The sequence below is a fragment of the Raphanus sativus genome, unplaced genomic scaffold (assembly GCF_000801105.2).
Source record: "Raphanus sativus cultivar WK10039 unplaced genomic scaffold, ASM80110v3 Scaffold3344, whole genome shotgun sequence".
Taxonomy (NCBI): domain Eukaryota; kingdom Viridiplantae; phylum Streptophyta; class Magnoliopsida; order Brassicales; family Brassicaceae; genus Raphanus; species Raphanus sativus.
The window spans coordinates 1-11,330 of NW_026618650.1; the positions used below are offsets into that span (position 1 = coordinate 1).

The following is an 11,330-nucleotide window of genomic DNA, read 5'->3' on the forward strand; positions in this document are numbered from 1 at the left end:
TTGTGAACAAAAATGTTTGGCAAAAATATAATATATTAATTTAAAATGAATATATAATTATTATTAATATATAATATTATATGAAAAATATATTTAAATTTTATAATCTATTCACAAATTGTGCCCCTGATTAAAAAAAATTGTTAGATCCACCACTGTCCACACAAATCTCGAATATTTATTATTTTTATTGACACTGGTATAACGCTATATCATTTTAAATTACAGAACAAATCAAATCAGTCTCTAGAACTTGATTAATAAGCTTGGACAGAACATTGTTGATATTAAGCATAGATGAGGCGATAGGGAGCATCCATTTCTAATTCCTCTAGAACTTGCGAAGAAACCCTCTAAACTGTCATTAAATGAAACAGAAAAATAAGCAATAGATAACACAATCTCACACCATGAATAAGCCGATCAGGCAAGTCCATAGTACACGAAACTGCCATAATAAAAGACCACTTAGCTGTGTCGAATGCTTTGGAGATATCAAACTTGATAGTATTCCTAGGCGACACTCCGGCTCTATGAGATTCATTTATCAACTCAGATTCTAGCAGTACATTCTCTAACGGTAAGCGTCCCTTTATGAAAGCACACTGCTTTTTTTCAATAGCTCCTGGTAGAACTGCTTTCAGTCATATAGGTAGAATCTTAGGAATGACTTTATAAAGCATATTGCAATAAGTGGTATGTCTATAATATTTCATAGACTGTGCATTTTCAAACTTAGGATCAGTTAGAGGATAGTTGCATTGATACTTTTGGGAGGAAACCAACAAGAAGAAAGACTGAATCTCAACAAGAAAATCTCTGCTAAGGCAGACAAAGTCGCCTTACGAAACTCTTTAGTGTACCCATTCGGAACTGAAACTTAATTTATCATTAGGAAAGGAATGTAAAGCTTCTCTTATCTCAGTCTCTGTAAAAGTTGACACAAGCTCAAGAGCAGTAATAGTGGGGCAGGGAAATGTCAATGTCTAGTGATTGATATGATCGAAGCTAAATCTACACACAAAAAAGTTTGTACTAGTTAAGGAATTCTGTGAAACGGAAATTTCCATCTGACACTCAGAAGGTGGTGACCCTTCCGAATAGTTCCCTCACAGAAGCAAAACATAAATGGAACAGATGAATACACAAAAGTAAACGACGAATATATTTTATTTTGGTATACCAGTTGAATATATATATGGAAAATAAGAGATTTTGTTAATGAGGTTGAAGGTAATACTTGAATACAATAAGTTGCACAAACACAACATATATCATACACTAGTGAGATCCTTGCTATTTCTTGTACCGACTGATTTAAAATATATGGACAATTATCAATTTAAAAATTAAGGTAACAAAATGTATGTTTTATTTTATATTATATTCGAGGCTTGTGAGCCATAGAAAAGACATATGCGTTAATTTCATTCTGTCTATGTCTTTTTAAGAACTAATTTTTATTCCAGTTATAACAACCTTCAGTCCGAATAACAGACCCCCCGTTGAAAATGGTAGTCTTACAAGGTCCAGATGGTCTTATCTTCCAGAAATAATGAATCCAAAAACTCTCATTATCTCGGGGCTCTTCGTATATGTCAAACCAACGCTTTCCGTTTGGCAAATCAAAGGATTGAAAGGAACAGTAAAATAATGACCTTCCAAATAGATTACGCTGAAACTGAAATGACCACGACCTACCTGGTTGCAAACTCTGGTCACCAAGATCAATGTCCTTTGATTTACAATGAAAATGCAGTACACTATGAAGATCGTTGAAGATTTCTACCTTTACTTCGGCATGTGATAGACCTGTAGTTACAAAGATAATCAATATGAAAAATGACAGGCATCGTTTTGGAATATCCATTTTTGTGGTATAAGAAAGTGCTTGAGATATAAGTTGATATTGTTTGTACTTATTGAATGAGTTATATATACAGAAGTACTAATGTATTGTAACGCAGAGTCAACGATCATTTATAATCAGTTCAGTAAGTGTTATACAAATATTAATTGTTCTTTTAATTAAGGTTTATGGTCAAACTTTTTAGTCTAGGAACGTTTATTAAGAAACATTAAAAAAGTAACATTTTAGATTGATTCATTATGAAATCATTCAGTTATAATTTCGGCAAACTGTGTCTTTCTAGCACTAGTCAAGTCCTATTTGGTTTTCTATAAAAGACTCAGACCTGTGTCCATTAGGTAGTTCTTGGTGTTATGTATATAAGATGAACGTTAGAGCTAACTAATAATTTTTTTTTTTCAGGTTTCTTCTACTGTGCCTGAAGGTAAAGGTGTATCTTCATCTGCTGCTGTGGAGGTGGCGAGTATGTCCGCAGTAGCTGCTGGCTGCTGCGCAAGGTAATTTTCTTTTACATATCGTCATAAATGAGAGTCATAATCACGAACGTTGGTGAAAAAGAATCAGTCAGTCATTTGGGATAGCTAAGATATAGAAACAAGGAAATTTTTTGATTCTAGGCATTTTTAGTTTTGTCTATTTCAATGACTGTTGGATTAAATGTGCAGGACAGAGTATCAGCCCCCGAGATCTTGCTATACTCTGCCAAAAAGTTATAGTAAGGTCATTTCCTGAATTTGTGCAATGTTAATTTGTTTTTTCTTATTCTCTTCTGTTGCCTGCTAGGTGGAGAATCACATTGCTGGAGCTCCATGTGGTGTTATTGGATCAGATGACTTCGTCCTGTGGGGAAGCCAACAAACTTTTGGCCATGATCTGCCAAGTAGGTCTTAGTAACTCCCAAGCTAGATGTAAAACATCATCATTTTTCCTGAGATAACAAGATTCTATCCATTCCTTTTGTGAATTACTTGTGACCGAAGCTTGTGACCGAAGCTTCAGTAGATTACTTGTGCAATTTATGGCCTCACAGGTAACGAACACTCCATCCTTGTTCTCTCATTCAGCTTGAATAAAATTTCGAACCATTTCGTAATCCCCAAACTAGCGTATTATCAGTTAATGCACATATATAGCTCTGATTATGTTGTTGCAGATACGAAGCTCGTTATGCAGATAAGCTTCCAGATTTCATGCTGGGGGTAAGACATTCACTGATGAATACTTGGATCACGACGATCCGGTCACAGTGATCGACTTCAAACTACCGACCTTGTTTACTTTGAATGTGAAAATAAATGAAGACCGAGAGTTATATTGATACTCTTTTTGGCATTATCCTTTGTTTGTTGTTCAGTGTCACTACAGCTACAGCGCGTGCGGACTAGGATCAGACGGAACAAACAGGCTGGTCCAGTTAGTAAGGGATGCAGCATAACAAGTCTAAAATCGACGATGGAACTTTGTATGGAGCCATAATCACAGGTGGTGGCTCCGGTGGAACAGTCTGCGTCATTGGCCGTAACTCATTGCGCAGCAGCCAACAAATTCTCGAGGTATTACATTTCATTGATGTGGTGTGGTCAACATATATGTATTTTATTTTTTGTCCATTACATATTATTAATGATTTAATGGTGGTGATTTGGATGTTTTCAGATTCATCAGAGATACAAAGCAGCCACTTGGGTATTTGCCACTCATATTCAAAAGTTCGTCACCTGGAGCTGGCAGGTTTGGTTACCTCGCGCGGATCCGAATTCCGACGTCGTATCTCTCCCTCTGATTCACCCATTGAAACTGTCTACTTTTGGTATAAGACTTATTGTTTTTATTTATCCTTCGTACAATATATACTTGAGTTTCATCTCAAAATTAAAGTAGATTGTATTAGTGAACAGAGCAGAAAACAGAGCACTGCGCAAGCTGTAGTTCAATCTTCTCCCGCCAAGCCTAGACTTACGCGTGAAGAGAAAGGCAAAGCCAAAGTCTCAGATGAAGACAAAGCTTGCTCCAGCTCAGCGCCCAACTTGGTGATCCAAGAACAACGGTCACAAGCGAATATTCCTCCTAAAAGTAAGCATCACGACAAAGCAGTGTCGAAGGGCTGTACGACTGAAGTCGAGCTGTCCAATCCATTCTCAGCCCTCGATGCTGCTCCCACGGTCTGATGCAGACATCTGTCCCTTCCGTCTAAGATTAGGGCTTTCACTCTTGATGTATAAATGCACCTCCTTTGTAATCGAACTCTGGGAGCAAAAGAAATAAAAGATCAAAACTTTATCTCTCTGTTCTAGCTTTCAAGGTTTCTTTTATGGTATCAGAGCCATGGAAGCTCAAAACCTGGAAGTTTATCACCCTCCTTCGCTTACCATCGACAACAGTGTCACCATCACCTTGACTGAGAAAAACTACATTCTGTGGAAATCGCAGTTTGAAGCTTTTCTCAACGGTCAAGGGCTTCTCGGCTACGTGACGGGTCAGACTCCTCAGCCACCTGAGACTCTTACCGTCACCGGCATTGATGGCACCGCTACTCAGACTCCAAACCCTGACTCTGTCAAATGGTTTCAAACGGACCAAGTGGTAAAGTCATGGCTTTTAGGGTCTTTCTCCGAAGACATTCTCAGTGTGATTGTCGACTGCCACTCATCTCACGATGTTTGGACGTCTCTGGCTCGCTACTACAACCGCTCAACCTCTTCCCGTCTCTTCGAGTTGCAGAGGAAGCTTCAGACCACCTCCAAGCAAGACAAGCCGATGGCGACTTATCTTCAAGATATCAAGTCGATCTGTTCTCAGCTCTCATCCATTGGCAGTCTTGTTCCTGAGCGTATGAAGGTGTTTGCTGCTCTTCATGGACTTGGTAGAGACTATGAACCTATCAAAACCACCATCGAGAGCTCCATGGACGGCTTCCCTGTACCCACCTTTGAAGATGTGATTCCTCGCCTCACAAGCTATGATGACAGAATCCAGAGCTATAACACCGAATCTAGCGTCTCTCCACATCTAGCTTTCTATTCTCAACGAGGACGTGGGAACTACTCTCAACGAGGTCGCGGAAGAGGCCAAGGACGCGGGTCTTTCTCAACTAGAGGAAGGGGTTTTCACCAACACGTCAAACCTCCAGACTCCAACACTCCAAGACCTGTCTGCCAGATCTGTGGGAAGCCAGGTCACAACGCTTTGGGTTGCTGGCACCGCTTTGACAATAGCTATCAGCTGGATGATCTCCCTGCAGCTCTCACCGCTCTCCGCATCACAGACGTCACTGGACACGAGTGGTTTCCTGATTCTGGTGCGACTTCTCACGTCACAAACTCTCCACAGAACCTTCAGCAGGCTCAGGTCTACAACGGTTCAGACTCTGTTATGGTAGGAAATGGTGAGTTCCTTCCCATTACTCACACCGGCTCCACTAGTCTGTCCACTGCTGCAGGTAAAATCCCAGTCTCTGATGTTTTAGTCTGTCCCAACATTGCAAAGTCTCTTCTTTCGGTCTCTAAGATGACTTCAGACTTTCCTTGCTCTGTTTATTTTGACTGTGAAAATGTGCGTATTCTTGATAAGGCAACAAAGAGGCTTCTTCTTCAAGGACCTCGCACTAATGGCCTGTACTCTCTGCAATCTTCTCCTCCGCGGATCTTCTACTCCAACAGGCAGATCAGTACGAGTGATGAAGTGTGGCACCAGAGACTCGGTCATCCCAACCCATCTATCCTGCAGCTGCTTTCTGCAAATAAGGCTATCTTCATCAATAAAAGCTCCAAGCAAGTCTGTGAAGCATGCCATCTTGGAAAAAGCTCTAGATTACCTTTTTTTGATTCAACTTTTGTAGCTAGTAGACCTTTGGAGAGGGTTCATTGTGATCTTTGGGGCCCTTCTCCTGTTGCTTCTGTTCAAGGGTTCCGCTTCTATGTAGTCTTCATCGATCACTACACTAGATTTTGTTGGTTTTATCCCTTGCGTTGCAAGTCTGACTTTTATGAAATCTTCATTAAATTTCAAGCTTTAGCTCAGAATGTCTGTCAAACAAAGATCAAAACTTTCCAATGTGATGGAGGAGGAGAATTTACCAGTCATAAGTTTCTTCATCACTTGGAACTTGAGGGGATTCAGCAACACCTCTCTTGCCCTCATACGCCTCAGCAAAATGGTCTTGCTGAGCGTAAGCATCGACAGATCACTGAGCTGGGACTAGCTTTGATGTTCCACGGCAAGGTCCCTCAGAAGTATTGGGTTGAAGCTTTCTTCACAGCCAACTTCCTCAGTAACTTGCTGCCTCACACGGCTTTGTCTGACTCCAAGAGTCCCTTTGAGCTGCTGCATCAAAAACAACCTGATTACAGGGCTCTCCGTGTGTTTGGCTGCGCCTGTTACCCCATGCTTCGAGAGTACTCTGCAAACAAGCTTGACCCCAGATCACTTCAGTGCGTTTTCTTGGGTTACAACGAAAAATTCAAGGGGTATATATGCTTACTTCCTACCACTGGAAGAGTCTATATCACACGCCATGTGATATTTGATGAGGCTTCTTTCCCTTTTGCGGAGAAATACTCTCATCTCCATCCTACTACCAAGTCTGTTCTTTTGAAAGCTTGGCAAGAGACCTTTGTTCAGCGTCCAACAGAGTCTTCAGATCCCAAACGGCCCTTTCAGTCGATTCCTAAACAGGTATCTCTGCAAAGGTCAGCTTCCCCTGTTCAAATGACAAGCGGATCTGCAAGTTCTGTTGTTCCTCTGCCTCAACTGTCAAAAACGCCTTTCTGCACGGTCATCTTGCAGAGACGGTCTACATGCGCCAACCAGCAGGTTTTGTTGACAAAAACAAACCGGATCATGTCTGCTTGCTCCACAAATCTCTCTACGGTCTCAAGCAGTCTCCGCGTGCTTGGTTCGATAAGTTCAGTACTTACCTACTGGAGTTTGGTTTTGTTTGCAGCATAAAGGATCCTTCCCTCTTCATCTACTCCAAAGGCAAAGACGTGATGATGCTCCTCCTTTATGTAGATGACATGTTGATCACATGCAACAACTCCTCTGTTCGGCACCGGTTCCTTACAGAACTTGAGACTCAATTTAGAATGACCGATCTCGATCCCATGCACTACTTTCTTGGGATCCAAGCCAAGTATCATGAAGATGGCTTGTTTCTGTGTCAACAGAGTTATGCCGAAGACATTCTTGCTGTAGCTTCTATGTCAGATTGCAAGCCTGTTGCAACACCACTGCCGATTCAGCTCAACCTTGTCATTGACAACGACACACCTTTCTCTGATCCTCGGTTCTTCAGAACGTTGGCTGGGAAGTTGCAGTATCTCACGTTAACTAGGCCCGACATTCAGTTCGCCGTTAACTATATCTGCCAAAAGATGCACTCCCCTATGACTTCAGATTTTAATCTGCTCAAGCGTATTCTTCGGTATGTCAAAGGCACAATCACCATGGGGATAAACCTGACTAGCGACACTGATTTCATGCTAAGAGCTTACAGTGACAGTGACTGGGGTGGTTGTTCTTCTTCTAGACGATACACTGGTGGTTACTGCACCTACCTTGGAAGCAATCTTATCTCTTGGTCTTCACAGAAGCAAGACTCAGTGTCGCGTAGCTCCACCGAGGCTGAGTATCGGGCTCTTTCTGAAGCAGCTTGTGAAATCACTTGGATGTGCATCTTGTTGCGTGAACTAGGCATTCCTCTTCCTGAAACGCCGGAGCTCTATGGAGACAATCTGTCCTCAGTTCACTTAACGGCGAATCCAGCCTATCACAAACGATCTAAGCACTTTGAGCTCGACTATCACTTCGTTCGGGAAAAGGTTGCTCTCAAAGCTTTGATTGTTCGTCACATTCCTGCTCATCAACAGATAGCCGACATCTTCACTAAATCTCTCCCGGGACCGGCGTTCGTGTCTCTTCGCTACAAACTAGGTGTTGATGTTCCACCTACACCAAGTTTGAGGGGGGCTATTAGTGAACAGAGCAGAAAACAGAGCACTGCGCAAGCTGTAGTTCAATCTTCTCCCGCCAAGCCTAGACTTACGCGTGAAGAGAAAGGCAAAGCCAAAGTCTCAGATGAAGACAAAGCTTGCTCCAGCTCAGCGTCCAACTTGCTGATCCAAGAACAACGGTCACAAGCGAATATTCCTCCTAAAAGTAAGCATCACGACAAAGCAGTGTCGAAGGGCTGTACGACTGAAGTCGAGCTGTCCAATCCATTCTCAGCCCTCGATGCTGCTCCCACGGTCTGATGCAGACATCTGTCCCTTCCGTCTAAGATTAGGGCTTTCACTCTGAATGTATAAATGCACCTCCTTTGTAATCGAACTCTGGGAGCAAAAGAAATAAAAGATCAAAACTTTATCTCTCTGTTCTAGCTTTCAAGGTTTCTTTTAGATTGCTCTTCTCCATTTTCAAGATGATGATGATGATGATGAAAAAGCTTGTGTAGACTACTACCACAACGTTATTTTAAAACAAAATTATATTAGGCAAAAGAAAAGTACTTACTGTCTTTATGTTAAATTAAAACGTGTTCACATTCAAACGTGTTAATTTCAATTTTTTTTGTGTGAAAACATTTTAAAAATAGTAAAACGAAAAAAAAAAAGGAAGTAAAAATGGAAGTAGTAAGTAGTAGTAGTAAAAACAAGTTTGAGGAGTGGGGTGGGGCTTAGGTCAGACAATGGGTGAGGTTCGCGGATACAAGTAGGCATCATCATTCATGATAAATCACTGCACAAGCACAGCGCCCGAGGATCTTTTTATATCATTCACTGCCTTTAATTGCTTTACATACTGTACTGTTTTTTAATCTTTGCCTTTTTAAAATGATGCCAGTAGCGTTTTATCATATTTTTTTATGCCGTCTATTATTATTAATAAAGGGACTAGGGCCACATATAATACATCAAGTCCAGAAAGATACATCCCACATAAAGAAAACCCGAAAGGCCCAAACAATGGCCCAAATGACAAACAAGCCCAAACAATGGCCCACGAAAGAAAGAAACCTAATGGTTACAACGCGGCTTGAGATTACGCGTATCATACACGCGTCAATACTGAAGTAACTAGGGAACACGTGGTGAAACCTCACCAAACGAGGTCCACGCGTCAAAACATCCATCCACGTCGCCACCGCCAGGATTCCCCACCGGAGAAAGCAAACGGTCGCTTCACCGAGACACCGAAGACCGTCAGAGACGCGAATCCCGACTCCTTCAACTTCACCAGCTTCGCCTGAACTCTTTTCGTCGGAGAGCATCACCGGGACTATCCCGAGATCTCATCCAGAGCCACCGAAGCACCATCGTCTCACCAACGCTTCCTTCTCCGTAGAGATCCCATCGAGCCAGCGAGATCTCAGCCAGAAGCGAAGCCACCCACTCAACCTAAACACCATCGCATCACCGGAAAAAAACAAACCACCAAGCCATCGTCGGAATACAAAGAGACCGAACGACGCATACACCAGAAGCCGACCGTTCACCAAAGGTAGATACAACGTCGGAATCAAAAGCCGGCCGTTCACCACTGGAACAGGTACGACGCCGGAAGCCGAAAAATCCCACCGTAATATAAGGCGGAAAAAGAAAAAGAAAACAGAAAGAGACAAGAAGCCGGACCGGCGGTGGCTATGGAAGCCCACACCGCCGGTCGGAAGCGCTGCAATCGTCGGAGTTTTAGTGAGAGGTCAGAGCTCTATTCTCTCTCCTGGTGACGGCTTATTTTAATCCCTCTTCACTTTACATACGCACTAACTTCGTTTTATCATATTATAGGCCATGAGATGCATAGATGTAAAAAAAAAATTGTTTAAGCTTCACATCTGACTAATTATATTAATCTACGCGTTCATCAATGAAGTGAGAAGGGAAAGAAATCGTGATTGCGTTTGTTTGCACACATTAAAGAGCAGAGATCCGAGCAATATGAAAGAGAAGGCACTTGTGCTGATAAACGAGCCGACATGCACGTGCTCACTCCATTCTTACGCGTTTCTCATCGGATCCTATGAGCTTCTCTCAATCCAACCGTAGTTCCTTCTTCCACGTGTCTTTTCTGCATTCAACCTTGTTCATCATCATATCGGATGCAAACGCAAGAGGAGTTGAATTAAATATCAAATGCTACAGTCAGTAGTAAATACTAGCTGCTTGCTGCACGTAACTTTTTTTATTAATTTGTTATTTGTTTTTAGTCGTGAATAAAAAAATATTTAAAATTGGAACTAATGATACGTATTAATATGAAGCTTCTTTCTTAACCATAGAAATATATTTATAAAGTTTAACGTAGACAAATGTGGTTTTTTTTTTTCACGAGAAATTCTATTTATCATTGATATAACTAGCATTTACAAAAGGCAGAAGGGCATACAAAAAAGAGATTGCCTCTGCATCCAAACTTACATCCACAACTACCACCAGAACATAGACAAATGTGGTTAAAAAATGTTTTACCAAAAAAAAAGTTATTATTAAATGGTGAGAAATGAAAGGAATTATTGGATACAGTCTAGTCTACACGTTACTCTGCTTCACTCTTACTCTCTTAGCACTTGTGTGTGCCCTTTCTCTTTCTAATTTGTCTTCTTCCTCAAATTTGCTTAGTTCACTTTCAGATTCTCTCACCAGACACGAACTCCAGATTCATCCCGACAATGAAAACATTCCATCTCCTCCTTTTTCTTTCTCACTTTCTCTTCTTGATGACGACGCACGCCACGCTTACCTCAGCAAAATCTCAGATCGTTGACTGTACAATGTGCACTTCTTGTGACAATCCTTGTCAGCCAAACCCCTCTCCTCCGCCTCCGACTCCATCTCCTCCGCCTCCAGCCACCACCACCACACCAGCCTGTCCTCCGCCTCCTAGATCCAGCGGTAGTGGTGGTGGTGGTCCTTACTACTACTACCCACCTCCTTCTCAGTCTGGCTCTTACCTTCCACCACCATCTTCTTCCGGCAGCGGTGGCTACTATTATCCGCCGCCTAAAAGTGGAGGGAACTACAACCCTTATACGCCGCCGCCAAACCCAATCGTTCCGTACTTTCCGTTTTACTACCACAGCCCTCCGCAGCAATCTGTTGTGTCGGCCGGATCCGATGTGAAAGTCAAACTCTCTTACGGGTTTTCTTTGGTCTTAATTTTTGCTCTTTACTTATAATAAGACAGATCATAGAGGTTGATTGTAACTTCAAGAAACCCTCAGATCCTTGTAAGGAAGAACACTATGCATGAGAGATCTTTATGATTCTTCTGTTTTCTTTTCCCACTACGTTTTGCACTTTATAAGTACAAGTAGCAAATTTATAAGTACTTCTATCATTTTTAACAATTTTATGGACTTTTATGAATGTAGCCTTTTATTATCTTATAATTCTAGTAAAAATTAAATAAATGGGGTTTGTTTGCCTTTATTTTTGGTTTTAATTTCATTACAATTTCATTACAA

At 41.6% G+C, this 11,330-nt stretch overlaps 1 pseudogene; it reads left to right on the plus strand.

Moving 5' to 3' along the window:
* Positions 1-10,221: 10,221 nt before the first annotated feature.
* LOC108820771 (uncharacterized) lies at positions 10,222-11,295 on the plus strand (annotated as a pseudogene).
* Positions 11,296-11,330: the final 35 nt, after the last annotated feature.